Here is a 15,886-nt window from a genome sequence, read left to right on the forward strand (position 1 = left end):
TCTCTTTCGGAGCATTCGGCGCGCTCCGAAGCTTCGGCGTCGACGAGACGAGCTTCACACTCGTCTAGACACCGGCGCTCTAGTGGTGGCGGTGGCAGTTGTTGTGGGATTCCGCCACCGATGCCTCCACACCGCCTCGTGTTCGACGAGGCTCTTTACCCTCCCCTTCTTTGCCCGCCCCCACACCAGCCACAGCATCGCCATCTACGCCAGGTTTTGCACGGCTGACTGTTCCTAGAAGCTACACACTCTACCTACTCCGCCAGGAGCCACCCACTCGACACTCCTCGCTTCGGCGCCCAGACGCCGATGGAGACACCTGACGTCCGTACCCCCATCGACACGCCGCTAGAGACCCTGCCGGGACACCCAGGTTCATGCGTCACCGGCCAGAGGGCTTGCCTTACTCCGTCGACATCAGCGGCGGCATCATCATGGATGATGACGGCAAGAAGGTGATCTCGCGCATGCGTGGTCTTTGCTCTCAGCTGTTTAGACACTATATACTAAACAAATGGAGTGAAGTACCAAGTGATTTAAAAAACAGAGTCATCAGCATACTTCATGATGAGTTTCCCGTTCCAACACGGGATCAGCGCTTCAATGAAAGACCTGATGAAGATTCGAATGCGCGAATACTGCAAACACAAGCGTTCCGAAGTGCAAAAAGCAATCAAGAATGGGTGGAATAGGCCAGATTGGCTGGCCAAAGAAGATTGGAAGAATGCGAAGAAAGCAGCGCGCGAGAATCCCGACAAGTGGAAGCAACAAAAGGATGCAGCCAGAGCGCGAGTAGAGGCAGGGAGCTCGCACCACTTGGGGAGCGGTGGATGGGCATCATTTGAGGCCGATTTTGTAAGTCTTTTCACATTGCTCTTTATGCTGTTCGATAGTTTAGGGTTTATGAGTTTTTTAGTTCTAACATAATGAAATCTTTGTATGTTTTGACAGTGGTCGATGACAAGACGTGATCCCACACCGTACGAGCGCGAGTACGCAGGCAGGAAGGGCTTAAACGCCCTGATGGACATTCTCAGTTCTCGCGGCGGCATGGTTAGTATTAGGGTTTACTCTTTTTTATTTTTTGTATTGTTTTATAAATGTCGTTATATGTTTATATTTACTGAAAACTGTCTTATTGTCTTTTTTTGCAGAATCCGACAGATACGCCGCTTGGACGCGATGAGACGTCTGATTAGACGACGTCAGTTTAGCCGTAGCTAGATAGCATTAGTTTAGGGTTTCTCATAGCTTATGTATCATGAGACGGAATTTTATACGTCTTTTTGAACCATGTATATTATTACATTTGTCACCGCAATTCCTTTTGCCAATCAATTCTTTATGCCTATGATGTTGTACAATTGTCATTATTACATTTGCCAATCAATTCAGTTTGTCTATGATGTGTACAATTGTCAATTTTGCAAACAATGCGTCTTGTGGGTGACTATTTTGGGTCTATTATTTACCTTTGCACTTTTTTTTAAAAGTGAATCAAGTACAATATGGTTGATGGGTGGCAGGGCATTCAATGCCCTGCCACCAAAAAAATATTCTCTCAGGCGTCGCTATAAGCGTCTCTATTTATGGCTCTGTAGCGTCGCTATATGCGTCGCTATACTCTTCTGTGAGAGCGTCGCTATAGGCGTCGCTATAGGCGTCGCTATGAGCGTCGCTATATAGCGACGCAGATAGCGACGCTCTCGTAGCGACGCTTTTAGCGACGGTTATAGCGACGCCGGGGGTTATAAAAACCCAGTGTATTTCCGTCGCTAAGAGCGTCACAAGAGCACACAACCTCTTGTAGTGGATGTGTTGCCATTATTGTAAAGCTAATGATCATTTGATCAAGCAATGTCCTAAGTTGAAGGCCAAAGAGTCTAAGAAGAAAGAGGTTGGTTCCACTATTAATGCTGGTTCCACTACAAATGCATCTATTGTTGAGTCTTTTGTGAAAGGAGACTGTGATGCTGATGCTGATGCAGAATGGGCTTTTATTAATGTAGAGTGCACTTATGATCCTTTTGTCCATGATGCATGTTTGTCAGTTGGTTGTAGATGCTCAAGTGTGGTAATTTGATAGTGGTGCTACAAAGCACGTTACCTCTCTTCGTGACTTGTTTACCTCTCTTGAGGATGTCCATCAAGGGCAAACTGATATTGAGAGTAACTAAAAAGTTCCACGTGTCCATAAAAATCTAGAAGCCATTTTCAATGGTATAGTCTAGAGGTCCTATACACCATGCCAGGTGGGCATGTGATCAATATCTATAGTTTATAAAAAGAAAAGTAGATCCACCGCACCTCCTATTGGAATAAATCCAGCCAACTTGCTCCATATAAATTTGGCATTCAATGTGAGAAGCCAACATACATATGTCTTGTTATTGAGTATCACACGGAGTACATCCATTGGCTCATTTGCCACACCATCTTCCTAGGATCAGATAAGTTCTTTATGCTCTGTTATCTAGGCCTTGTCAAGGAACTAGGATCAGCAATCGTCTGAGTGTGTTGCTGAGAAAGAAAGCGGGCAAGAGTGCTATCCTTTCACAAGTCTTTAAGAGTATCCAATGGGGATGAAGGTAGAAACGGGGATGGGAATGGAGAGAGATTTTTCTAGATTTTACTCAACTATCTAATTCACAAAAAAAAAGCTCACTTTGCTCTAAAATCTGTTTTTGGAGCAAGCTTTCAAAGCGAGCTTTTTTTTAATCCCTCAATCTCTCTCTCTCTCTCTCTCTCTCTCTCTCTCTCTCTCTCTGCCTGGGCTTGCACGAGTTTTCAACAGTTATAACTAGTTATTTTCTTGTCCTCATTGGTTATATGCGTCCACAAAAAAAGCTCTTGAGACAAGAAAATGCAAGTACTCTCGCTGCTCAATTCAAAGTAGTTTGCTTTCCGCTACCAAGGATGACATTGCACTTCCGTTACGCACCTTAAAGAGAGCTCGTATTCAATTTTGCCTCAAAGCCTGAAGAGCAAGGTCACAAATAATTGGGATTCCATGCTTTCTTCAAGTTTGCTTGAACAATACATGGATAAGATGCAAAGAGGCTTTGGAAGATCTTCGTGGTTAACCAATCCATCAAGTTTCAAGAGGGTAATAAAGAAGGTGAGTCGAAGCACGCATGCAGATGACATTGCGGGTAAGGGTTGGCATGGCATTAAAGACTTTGCTATAAACCATAGAAAGTTTTGAGAGAGGAGGACTTATTGGTGATTTGGAGAACTTGGGCCGCGATGACTCTATTTGACTCTAGAGAGTAGAGCCTCTAGCCTAGTTGAACATCATAGAAATCTTGTGATAATTGAAGCTCCTCATGTTTACACTAGTGTTTCTTGTCACTGTGTACATGAAGCATTTAAATAAGGAGAAATATCTGATGAGGCCGGACATGCCAAAGCCTGTGACAAGTGATGGCACCATGCAGCGACAACAACCAGCCTTCAAAGAGATCCAAGATGACTAATGACAATAGCTACCATGATCCGGAATACAGCCTATTCTTTTGGTGGGCAGGGATTTCCTAATTATGTGCAAGAATTGGCCATCCATGCCACCTCGATGATTGATCCGGGAGCTGCTGCCTTGACGGCGACACTGACATCAAGGGTGTTGTTAATGACGAGGGTCCAGGTTTGCGATGTTCTGACCATGAGCTTGTCGTTGAAGGAGTAGGAGCCAGGGTGGGGGGAGGTGTTGGTCTGGTCGTACGTTTTGAGGTCCACCTGCTCAGTGTCGGAATTGGAGGGTGGGGTAGCTGACGTCGGTCAGCTGGGTGCTGCCGACGGAGGAGCTGAGGAAGAAGTAGCCGTGGGCGTCGATGTCCTCGCCGGCATTATAGATGGCGCCTATCAGGATGCCCGACACATCATCCCAGGCACGTCCACTTTGCAGCGTCGTCTCTCTCTCTCTCAGATGAGTGCTAGCGCCAACAACCTAAGCTGAGAGAGACTTCCCTCTCAGGTGAGTGCTAGCGCCAACCTAAGCTGTGTGTGTGTGTGAGAGTGAGAGAGAGAGAGACCCTCAAAGGTTTCGAGCAGTGTTCCCGATGTTTTTTCTTAAATTTGAATTCAATGCCACGTGGTGGCTTCTGCCTTCAAAGACTGGAAAAAGATCCTTTGGCTCACCAAGTAAAACTAGTCTTGCTTGGTGGGCCTCGCTATATAACATCTATAGATAACATCTATAGAATACAGCTATATAACATCTATAGATAACATCTATAGAATACAGTAGCACATATGGAAATTGACATTTAACATCTGAAGGAAGAAGCAGCACTCTGTGAAAAGCATATAGAAATTTGACAAATGCTACGTGTTTTTTTGTGATGAAAAAACCAATGTATTTGTTGTGAATTTTGCGAATGTGTTATGGGAACAATAAATGAGGAAGGAGAGAGAAATCGGTGTTTGGTATTTTTTTCTTGGTTTAAATGAGAGGATCCGAAATTAATTTAAATGTGAAACAACAGACATAGACATGAGTTTTTTAATATCGAATGAACAGGAAATCAGATTTCATTAAGACGTGCACGACAGTGACAAATATAATTTAGATCTTTTTGTTTTTTTTCAAGAATATGTATTTCTTGCAGTGAGGGGGATGAGCTTGAAGAATATTATATCCAAATGAACTTGTACTATTATGTGTACCGATGAATGTTTTTACTAGTGTACGTGCTACATGTAAATTCTTGGAGATGGAAAGTATGTCAAAAATAAAGTTTTCATCAAATGGCTGGTAGCGAACAACGTCGGATCGCATTTTTGAAGGTGGTTGTCGAGTGTGCTTTGCCTTTCGTCTTTCAAAATTGTTTGTGACACCTATGTACTTTCGTCCGTTTTGGCGGCATGTGATGGAGTAGACGGTGTATTCAATGTCCGTTGTTTTTTGCTCGGTTGATTGTCGTGCTCGAGAAGCATAACCATGACCTAGCATATGGACGGTAAGCTAGTTTCAAGCTTGTTGCAGTGTTCTCTTTAGCTTATTGATGCTTGGACTGTAATCTTCTAGATATTGAGAATTTTATACCGACACCTAGTACGAGAGAAACGAGGACATATATAGTATGGCATCAATTATTTAAACACCTAGTATGGCATAAATTATTCAGAGCTAAAGTAAAGATGTACAAGGTGAAATCACTACTGTGATACACCACACGCATTCACTACTTGTGTATTTACTACTGTAATACATCACATACATTTGGCAAGCAACCGTATGCAAAAAGTTGCGTGTAACTCACGTGCAGATGTTGATCGGCATTGAGTGTATAGTTCTGAAAGCGAGATCCAAATAAACCAAAGCAAAGGAAGTAATGCAAAAAATTCTAAAACAAGTAGATAAAGCATGAATGAACTGCAACAATAAATGAGGTGCTTTACGAACCTGCAATGTTGTACTCCTTCCTTTTGATTGTTCAATCTATAGGTCGATATGTGAGTCAAGCTACAAAAAAGCAATGTGAATAGTTAAACATATCGTCTTGCAATGAAACGTCACACTGAAAGTGAAAAGTATGTTGTGCACGTCATACAAAGGTGCCATACAAAATTATGGTGGAGAGCTGGCACTGTGGTCTCTCCAAAAAATTATAAGAAACGGAATCCGTGCCCTGCCCCGTAGCGTTTATGTGTTGCGCCAAGCAAACGCATGCGCATGGAAAATTGGATGCAGATAACGAACCTTGCAATGTTGTTGAACTAGAGTCGCGCTTGTGCAATTGGAACGTGCACTGTTGTGAATATATGTCCTCCCTGCCATACACAAAACATGTAGATGTAACTCTATGATCTATGTCCTATGATCGATATTACCTTCTCTCTCTCTCTCTCTCTCTCTCTCTCTCTCTCTCTCTCAGAGTTGTAAGCTGCTTTGGGCAGCAATTATATCTTCTTGTCTCCTTGTTGACTAACTTGCGTTATGTATCGATAGCAAATTGATGTCTATATTTGCAACCATCTGAACTGGATCCGATAGCTGCTACGTACATGGACCTTTGCTCATAGGATTTATGTCCACTTTGACATTTATTCTTTCCATTTCTTCGGCCTCTTCCATCTGCATCGCCAACAGCCTGATAGCATCGGCAGAAAAATGTGTTGATGAGCCTACCAAGACAATGAGTTTTGGTGGTTCAACTCCAGATTAGGACAACTGATCATCGATTGAAATTTGGTTATCTTTTGTTTCAGTAGCACTAGAACATACCTTTGCCATTGGCTGATCGCACGAAATATATGATCTTTGAGAATGCTCATCACGTCGACAAGCATCCAAAGTACCCTCCAGCTTTATGATCTACAAAATATAATCAAGGTTTGAAAGGTCTCCGACACTCCTTTCCGGTTTTGCCTGGCTTACTACTGCACAGGCAAACTGTGCGGAAAAGAATTGGTGTGTCTTGAGAATTAGGCATGGACCTTCTGCATCAGATTATATAATCTTGGAGCGGCATAATGCTATCCATAACTAGTTGCGCTGCAGAAATGAGCTGTGTAAGGTTGTTGCGCACAAAGCTGCTATGATTGAAGGATGGCCGAGGGCACAGGTTTGTTGAATCTGCTTCTGAGCTTTTCGTGCGGAGTTTTTTTTAGAGCTTTTCATGGCACTGATTTTTTTAATAAATTTTTATCTAGTGCCATGTGGTGGCTTCTGCGTTCAGGAATCGCAAAAAGAGCCTTGGGCTCACCAAGTAAAAAATGTGTCTCAGCTTAATATCGTGCCATTTTCAATTTCAAAAATGTCGGTTGAGGGCAAGGGGAAAAGGAGAAATTTTACCCCAAAATAGAGAAAAATAGTGTAAAAACCAAAAACCTAATTTTCTAAAGAAATTCCTCTTAAAATTCAAGGTAAGGAATTTTGTATGTTTGGAAAAATGATTTTCCCGATCAAAGGTTCTGAGAGGTACCAGTGTAGTTGAAAGACAAGAAAATGGCATCAAGTCAGACACTTTCTGGGACAAGTGATGTCCGCCTCTTCACAGCTTTGCCAAAAACATTTTTCCTAACCACGGCTAGAAAAATACAATTCGCCTAATCAAAGAAAATAAGGGCAAACTTGAAATTCTCCAGTTTTAAGGTCAAAATTTCAAGCTTTTGTCGGTAATTATCTCAAAACTTGTGTAAATTTCCCTGTTCTCTTCAAGGCAATCTCAAAATGTAAGCGAGATTTTACAATTTTGACGGGTTAAAATAGAATGGCCCTTGGGTTTTTACTAACGCTGTTCCTAACCGAATAAAATAAGGGTAGACTTCAACCATTCTGGTTTTTAGGTCAAAATTTTTAGTAACTACACAAACTTATAACATTTTGCTAGTTTTTTCAAAGGCAAGCTCATAAGCTAAACACGGTTTTGCAATTTCAATCGATTAAAATACACTACACCCCGGTTTTTGGAGAACACTACAACTCCTTGCAAACTTCATAAAAAGGTTCCAACCTGAGTCAGAGGCTTACTTACACATGCCAACATGGTCCAATAATCACAACTTTAGAGACGCAAATGTAAATCAACATACCTATATATATGTGTGTGTGTGTGTGTGTGTGTAGAGAGAGAGAGAGAGAGAGAGAGAGAGAGAGAGAGAGAGATAAAATAAAATCTCGCTCCAAAAATTGATTTTGGAGCGAAGCGAGCTTTTTTTTTTTTAATTGGTCAGTTGAGCAAAAATCTAAAAAAAGCTCTCTTGAAACCTCAACTCAGTAGAAACCACATGTATGAAAACCATAGCATGGGTAACATCATCGAAATCTTGTGTCACATTGTCTCGCTGAAACTTCCTCAAGCTATTCCTCCAAATATGTCCTAGATCATCACACTTGGAACAAATCACCTCCTTCTTGGACCTTCCATTAGATCCATAAGTATCTTCCTTTTGTTGATTTCTAGCCTTTGATGTCTTGGATGACTATCAAATGAATGAAGGCCTCAAAGGCCCTACCATTATTGTATTTTTTCAACCAATTTTCCTTCAATTTTTTTCCTCATTCCCAATGGCTAACTTGAGGTTTTAGTCGGCTCAAGCCTAAGTTGAGGAAAACCTTTCTTGAACACTATCCAACATTGAAGGATTTGTCCTTTTACACTAGATTTTGTGAAATTTATCAATTTGCTTCAATGCAAGCTCAAAATCTAGCTAGGATTTTGCCATTCTAGCTAGATAGAATTTACCAAAATGCATTTTTTTTGCAAACACTTAGAGAGAGAGAGAGAGAGAGAGAGAGAGAGAGAGAATCTAGAGTCGCTCGTAAAAGAAAACTCTTCAAAATTACTACGCTCTAGCATTCAGCTAATTAAAGAGGAGTCGAAGAAAAAGAATCAAACCCCCGCTTGTTTAGGCAACCGAGCTACTCTCACCAAGCATTTGATGACAAGAAACTCATGGGTCTCAGGTATGGTGCAAGTTCTAACAAAAAATTTGGTTTCTAGCCACACACTTGCACTTTATAACAAAACTCATGTTTTGTCATAAAAGAATTGTGTTGTTTTTTTGTCATATGCCGTTTCTCAACCACACCTATGCAATATACTTTTTTCTCTACAACAAACTTCTCACATTATTTTTGAACTCCTATCGCTACAAGATGCCATATTTATATACCTAGAAAATACCTAGGATGTCAAATTTCTCTAGATATAACCATACCTTGATCATCATGCACCGCATCTTCTCTTGTCACCTACAATAATAATTCTTCAACAATGAGGAGATAAAATTTCAAAGGCAAAACAAAACTAAGTTGATGCAAGTTCATCCTCCTTGCACCATAGACAACTAGTACATATTTCGTGACAAGTCATGACAATTGCGTCCCTAAGGGCGTAATCATGGCTTTGCTAGCGTTATCATGCAAACACACAAAAAGACCACACAAAAGAGAATCAAGAATGCATACCTTGCAAGTCAAGTGCTATGCACTATCCACGAGGCAAATCATGAGAGAGAGAGAGAGAGAGAGAGAGAGAGAGAGAGAGAGAGAGAGAGAGAGAGAGAGAGAGAGAATGGTCATGAGCACTTCCTAAACTAGAGTGCTATGCATGGCACAAGAGAGAGGGAGAGAGTTAGAGAGAGCTACACAATATTCAATCCACTTTTGTTGCCTTCTCCCTTCTACCTATTATCTCTTGCATTGTGACCCCTTTCCTAGCCCTCTTCTCCACTAGAACTCCATAGGTAATGATTGATTACAAATTTTGCAATTGGTGGAGTGCAATCTGAGAGAGAGAGAGAGAGAGAGAGAGAGAGAGAGAGAGAGAGAAGAGAGAGAGAGAGAGAGAGAGAGAGAGAGAGAGAGAGAGGAGAGAGAGTGAGTGTTTGTTAGTTAGTTAGCTAGTTAGTTTTCTTTTATTTTCCTTTTCGATTTGTAGATTCACGGGTATGTCTAAAGGATGACGATGTAGTGGACACTACAAAGATTTCTCAAAGTTGGTCGCTTATTTTTCTTTTATTTTCCTTTTCGATTTGTAGATTCACGGGTCTGTCTAAAGGATGACGATGTAGTGGACACTACAAAGATTTCTCAAAGTTGGTCGCTTATTGCTCTCTCTCTCTCTCTCTCTCTCTCTCTCCTCTCTCTCTCTCCCCCCCCCCCCCCCCCTCCCCCCCCCCCCCCCCCCCCCCCCCCCCCCCCCCCCGTCCCCCAATTTGAAATTGTTTGATTCAAGGGTTCTTTCCAAACCTTGATGTCTTGTACCATTTTATTTTTGTTTGTGATAGTGTAAATGAGAACATGTGCCAATGATTTTTAACAAAATCATTACAATATATGAATCTGGTAAAATCCTTGACGAGGGGGCTACGTGACAATAAGGTAAACAACCAAGAAACCAAGGGCACAATGCAGACAGAAGGGGGGACAACCAAGGGTGGGGGGCGTCAACAGTGTGTAAGTGCAAGGCAGGGTGACTGGGCAGTTAGACTAGCGCACGAGGAGGCATAAAAGTTTTTGTTATTGCAAAACTTCAAACTTCCTGTGTCTTGATGGATATAGCCTTTTGAATGAAAATGTATATAATCTAAGAGATATGAACTACTTTATCTACAATTACTAGGTTTTGGCTGCATCGACAAAGTGTTTTGATCATTATTGAAAGGGTGTACACATGAATGAAGAACCTCTTTCTTTGGTTGGAATAAGTTGATGTGGCCGACATATCCTTCCTGCAACATCATTCCCTTCAAAGGAATAGTATCAACTTAGTGAGCTGTTGGTATTCTGATTTCCTTGCAAATAAGTCGAACGTAAGAGCGAGATCGAGATATTTTGCAAGGGAAGAGACTTGTGTGTAAGAAGCTATCGATGGGCGTGTGTGTGTTTACACTCATTACTACCACATGTATATGGTAAAAGGGAAAGGGTGCGCTGGGGGGGGTTTTGCCCACCCAACGAGGCAAGGGCAAGGGAGGGAAGGACCATGGAGTGTTAGTGATGGCAATGCACAAGGAACTTTGATTCAATTCCTACATAGCAAAAAAAAAAGACTTTCCTAGATAAAACTTGAACATATGTAGGAAACGTCCAAACTAGTAAAAACGGAACCTTTTATTGTATATATATGCAGTAAAAATGACCCACATAATAAAACTATATAGCTTTTTGACCAACACACACGAAAAGAAAACTATATAGATTTTTGAGCAACATATGCGCAAGAAAAAACTACATAGTAATTGGAACGGAAGAAAAACTATATAGTAATATTCACGTTAGTTTTATATACAATAGCTAGACAAAAAGAGTCACATAAGTGAATAACCTAAACCTAAGTTTTTTATTATATACAAATTTATTGATTTTATAATTAAAATAATAATATTATAATAACAACTCTCACAAATTTGTCGTAGATCTTGTATCAAAGAAATTAAATCTTTGCATCGAACTCATTATGCATGGGTATTTGGAGCAGAGACTTTCTCATAAGAAAAGAACGACATATAAGAGTAACTCACAATAGCTTTTTGAAGAATTCAATTTAAGTCATAAATTTAACAATTGAAAATAGTTGATGCTAGAATGTTCACCCTTTCTTTGGGTCTCAAGGTTACATTAAAATAAACAAATTAACATAACATCACTTAACCACAATTACATCATCCACACTTAGTGGAGAAGAGTCACATTTGGAAATTCTAACTTTGTTTGTGGCCAAAAGGTACACTACAAATGATGAGCGCATTCCATCCACACTTTGCTCTTGACGATCTCCTGTGAAATCCGTACTACGCTTTGCTAGATTGAAACTAGCCTTTAGCGTAATATACAATGCATCAACTGTTGGAACCTCTAAAAACTTGATTAAAATGGTCTCTTGGTCGTCTTTATCAAAGTTCATATCCTAAATAAAAGTTCAATTGTAAAAAGTCACTACTTAATTGAAAAAGCTTAATCCATACCAAAAGATGAGTACAACTAAAGTCAATCTCCTTACATATTCATGAGACCCATTTGAGAGTTCATTGAAGGCCTTTGTGTTTTGAAGAGTAACACTCTCATTAAGAACATTCTTCAGCACACTCTGTATGCATAGAAAATTGAAAGCATAAAAGTTTAGTTAGAGCTCTAGACTATGAAATTTTGGGCAATAGATAACAACTACCTTTTTCTTGGTGCAATCTTTTTTTGCCTTTTTAGTCTACATCATATCCATCATCTTTTGATTCCATTGCATAAAAAAAGTTAAGTTAAAGCTCAAAGCATACAAGGATATGAAGCATATAAAAGTTAAAAGATGTGAATAAACCTTAGGTGCACGCTTGCTCTTTCTAGAGCTCACATCCACTTGATTTTCCTCATGAGAGCTCTCAAAATCCATTTGTTCTTTAATGAGATCAACCTTTGCATGTTCTCAAAATAAAACACATTAAATACATAGCTAGTTTAATTATTGTAAAGGACAATAACACAGACATATCTTTGTGACATCTTCAATAAGAGCCAAGAAAGAACCATTTGAAGCTAAAGCCTCATCCTCTTCTTCTACATCCTAATAGTAAATAACTAGATTAAAGAAAGTGTACAAAATAATTCGACATAGTATAAGTTGAGAAAACATACATCTAGAAGGGGTTCAACTTGCACGCTAGCGAAAATTACCTCTGAATAATTCTGGTCTTTCTCAAAGTCAATATGAGGATGATACACTTCCTCATTGATAGGTTGTAAATGATTTTCCTCAATTTACAATTCATGTATAACATTTCTAAATAACTTTAATTTAAAAAAAAAAAAAAAAAAGAATGTAGAAACTCCCACAAGCTGTTTTTCTTTGTCTTCCGCCTTTGCATTCACTAAGTCGGTTCCCTACAGTGCACAACTTCACATAATCAATCTTATTATGATAGCTAAAAACAATGAAAAAATATTGATAATGTGGCTTACAGATATTAAATTTGTGGTATTGACCAGCGTTGATTTTTTCTTTTCATTCTTTCGCTTTGTTTGCATGTGACGCAAGCAAAATGTGTAGATGTCCTCCACTTTCCAATGGTACTCTGCACCACGGAACGTCACCTCCTCAATTTCATCATGGTGCTCTTGAATGAAGCTCACAAGTCCCCTCTAGATTGTGTCGTAGGTCACAAAGCTTGGAATCAAATGCTTTCATCCAACCTCTAACAGTTCTCAGATTGGAGCAATGGACTGCATGTACACTGTCAGCGTAATACTTTGCAAGGAACTCTTTTCCATACAAGAGTGTTGGATCTCTATCACTTTTCTTGAGTGGGAAGCGAAAGAGTTGCTCATATGTCGGAACTGGTTTTTCAACTATGTCTTCCTTTGCAACTTGTATAGCCTTGCTATGCCGTTGAGACAATCTTCTAGCTACCTTATTATTCTTATGATCAGCTTTAGAGGACTCTCCACCACTTGATTCTAACTCTTTTACCCTTTTCTCTAGCATTGCTATTTTCTCTTTGAGAGACATTGTTTCAGATGGAGAAGCCATGTAATAGCTACAATGTCACAAGTTATACCTTAAATCATATGAAGTGTAAACAAAACTTAAAAACCACAAAAAAAAATTCTTTCCAATCAATTAAAGTATTTTGATGTTTGATACATCAAAGGCTAAGCACTTGTGCATCTCCAAACTACTGGCAAATTTAATTGTGTACCACTTCTTGAAGACATGCACCTCCTACTAACTACAATAAAGTCATGTATCACTACTTTGCATGAGTTCCAATCTCTCTCTTCGTACTGCTGGCTTTGTATCCTCCATGTATAATGATCAAAACTATCATGTACTAGCCAAGATAATTTACATTTTTTGCCCTGGTGGTCAATCTCTCTAACAACTGCGTGTACAAGATCATCTTCACCATCACTTTTGGTTGCTAGAACAATATCACCAACCTCTAACCAAGGGGGTGCATGTCTGACCTCTCCGAGAGTTGTAAGCCGCTTTCTTTGAATCAAATCCTTCACCTCATATGCTACTAGCCTGTTACCTGTCAACGGAAGAGGTATGAACTTATGCATCAAAGATGAGATTGGTCTTACACAATCCCAAGTGTACGGAATAGTTTGTTGTTGTACAATGCTCATTCCAGTTGCATGATGAACTATTAGTTCGTCAACCCCATTGTGTGAGGATATGCATTGTCTATAATACTCTGCCCCAAAATACAAATAATATTGACCATTGTGCTCGATAGAGAACAATGTTTTTATTTTTGCCTTCCAATGCCCTACAGGAAGAGCATCAGTATCACCATTGTCCTGCTTTACAGTCACATGATCACCAACTTTAAAAGCCTCACCCTGGTAAAGTATCTTTTGGTAAGTTGTGACAAGAGTATTTTCACCTTCACTAACTGTCATCGCCCACATTTGCTGAAAGTACCTTTTCTCCTCATCTGAAAGGCATCTCTTTGTGTGTTTCTTCTTGGTTATACCGATCCCTTTTGCTCTAATCATGTTGAGGCAGTAAGCCGGTTCATAATCTGCCAAAATCTTATGCCATAGCTCCCTGGCTCTTGTTAGAGATGAGAGTTCCAAGAGCCCTTTTTCATGGAAGATAGAGCATTGTGGACTCATAGGATGCAGTAGAGTGAAATCATCTGGGAGTATCAACCTTTGGTGTAAGAATGACAAATTCCTCTCGTGCGGCAGGGATCCATCCTTCTCCTCTTGAAGCATGCGAGTAACCCATGTAAACAAAATGCGCTTGTAAAAGTGGACATAAGTTATCTCATTATTTTTTTAATTTGTCTTTACTCCCATGTATATGGAGACCATCCTTTCAAAAATGTAACACCAATATACATCATGAGATCCATGCCTGATAATGTCATCAAGCAATTCCCCATTCCCAGCAACATGCTCCAATGGTGAAGAGTTTGGACCAAAGAATTCCTCATTCGTTACTCGCCAAGATGAGAACAATGATCGCATTATCTTGATACTCTCCTTTGTCCAACCCTTCTCACGACTAAAATTGTAAAATGTGTGGGCAATGTTTATTAGGAGAAGACCAAGCTCATACATGGGTCTTGATACCTCGTTGATGACACTCAATACATATGGCAGACACCACTGAACAAATTTTTGATTTTCCTCTGCCTTAAAACCTTCAAAGTACTTGCTAGGAGTGTGTGCCACCTGCCATTGCGAATTGATGGTGGTGCAAGCTTGTATACAAGCTTGCAACATTCATCCACCTTTCTTTTTGATTCATTTTGCAATCCTCGCATGACAGTTGATGTATATTTACTGAACAAATTCAATGGAAGAACATGCATTGTATCATACACCAAGTCACGTGACAAGTCAAAGCCATATAAGTCAAAGAACTTCCATAACACTGACTCTCCAGATAGTCCTGCATGTGCAAGATTAGTCTCTCTTTGAGTTTGAGAGGTTGCTCTTCTGGCCTGAGTTACTGCATTGGACATTTCCAAAATGGAGCGTTTTGTTGGTGGATATCTTGCTTGTCGTCTATTTTCATCATAAACATATCGCCCTCTATACATTGGATTACTAGCATCAAGAGTTTCTTTGGGCTTGTCTCTTCGACAAACCTCCTTGCCACCGTCCTTGAAGAGTCCTATTTTGCACAGGGCAGGATGGTCTCCACTGACCATCATAAGAATCCCGCGTAATATGCATGTCTGTTGCCGTTCAGTTCCCATGCCAAATATTTTGTTGACATCATAGTTGTAGTGTACTTTTATTCCTGACATGAACAAGTCTTGCAATTCCTCCATAAGAGGACGTAGAAAAGCACCAAATAGACCACTATTGTTTCGGGCTACTTTCTTGGAGCTAAATGGGAGGAACAGTACTGGGAGTAAACTAACATTGGAAGACTTGCCCATGTTTAAAATTTTTATCTCTACAACCCCACTGTCTTTCTGTGTGGTGCGAGAGGATTGGAACCCATCCCAGTGCAGTAGAAGTGCCAGGTTACGGGGATCTCCCTGGAATTGCTCCCAGCAAGCAGGCACCCTATAGTTATCAAACAAAAAACCATCCCAATCATGTTCAAGCTGAACCAAGATTTTGCTTAGGCTTGGATCCTCCCTAGCGGAGTCATGCTTGCCTATTTTTGCCCCACCCATTTCACCGAATAGTAGACGAAGCATTTCATCTTGACCGCTAATGGGAACCTGATATTCATCCCATAATGTCTGGAATTGAATGATCTTTGATAAAATTGCAATTCCAAGTGGTGCATGATCCAGACAAGAAGGTTGTTGGCAGCCTTCACCTGCTCCAGTTGTACTTGCCGATCTCACCTCTATGCCCTCTTCAAATCCCTCTTCCACATTCAAAGAAGCATTTGATGGTTCCACGTTTGGTATATTGTCGTCAAAGTGTCTTACGTCCACATCATCTCGATTTACAAACCCAAGCTCACTT

The 15,886-nt window shown here is 40.3% G+C and overlaps 2 pseudogenes; both read right to left on the reverse strand.

The window, feature by feature from the left end:
- Positions 1-11,446: 11,446 nt before the first annotated feature.
- Positions 11,447-12,968, reverse strand: LOC147465789 (uncharacterized; annotated as a pseudogene).
- A 412-nt stretch (positions 12,969-13,380) lies between these two features.
- Positions 13,381-14,919, reverse strand: LOC147465790 (uncharacterized; annotated as a pseudogene).
- Between the last annotated feature and the right edge of the window lie 967 nt (positions 14,920-15,886).

The sequence above is a fragment of the Adiantum capillus-veneris genome, chromosome 1 (assembly GCF_014529385.1).
Source record: "Adiantum capillus-veneris isolate H3 chromosome 1, ASM1452938v2, whole genome shotgun sequence".
Classification (NCBI taxonomy): domain Eukaryota; kingdom Viridiplantae; phylum Streptophyta; class Polypodiopsida; order Polypodiales; family Pteridaceae; genus Adiantum; species Adiantum capillus-veneris.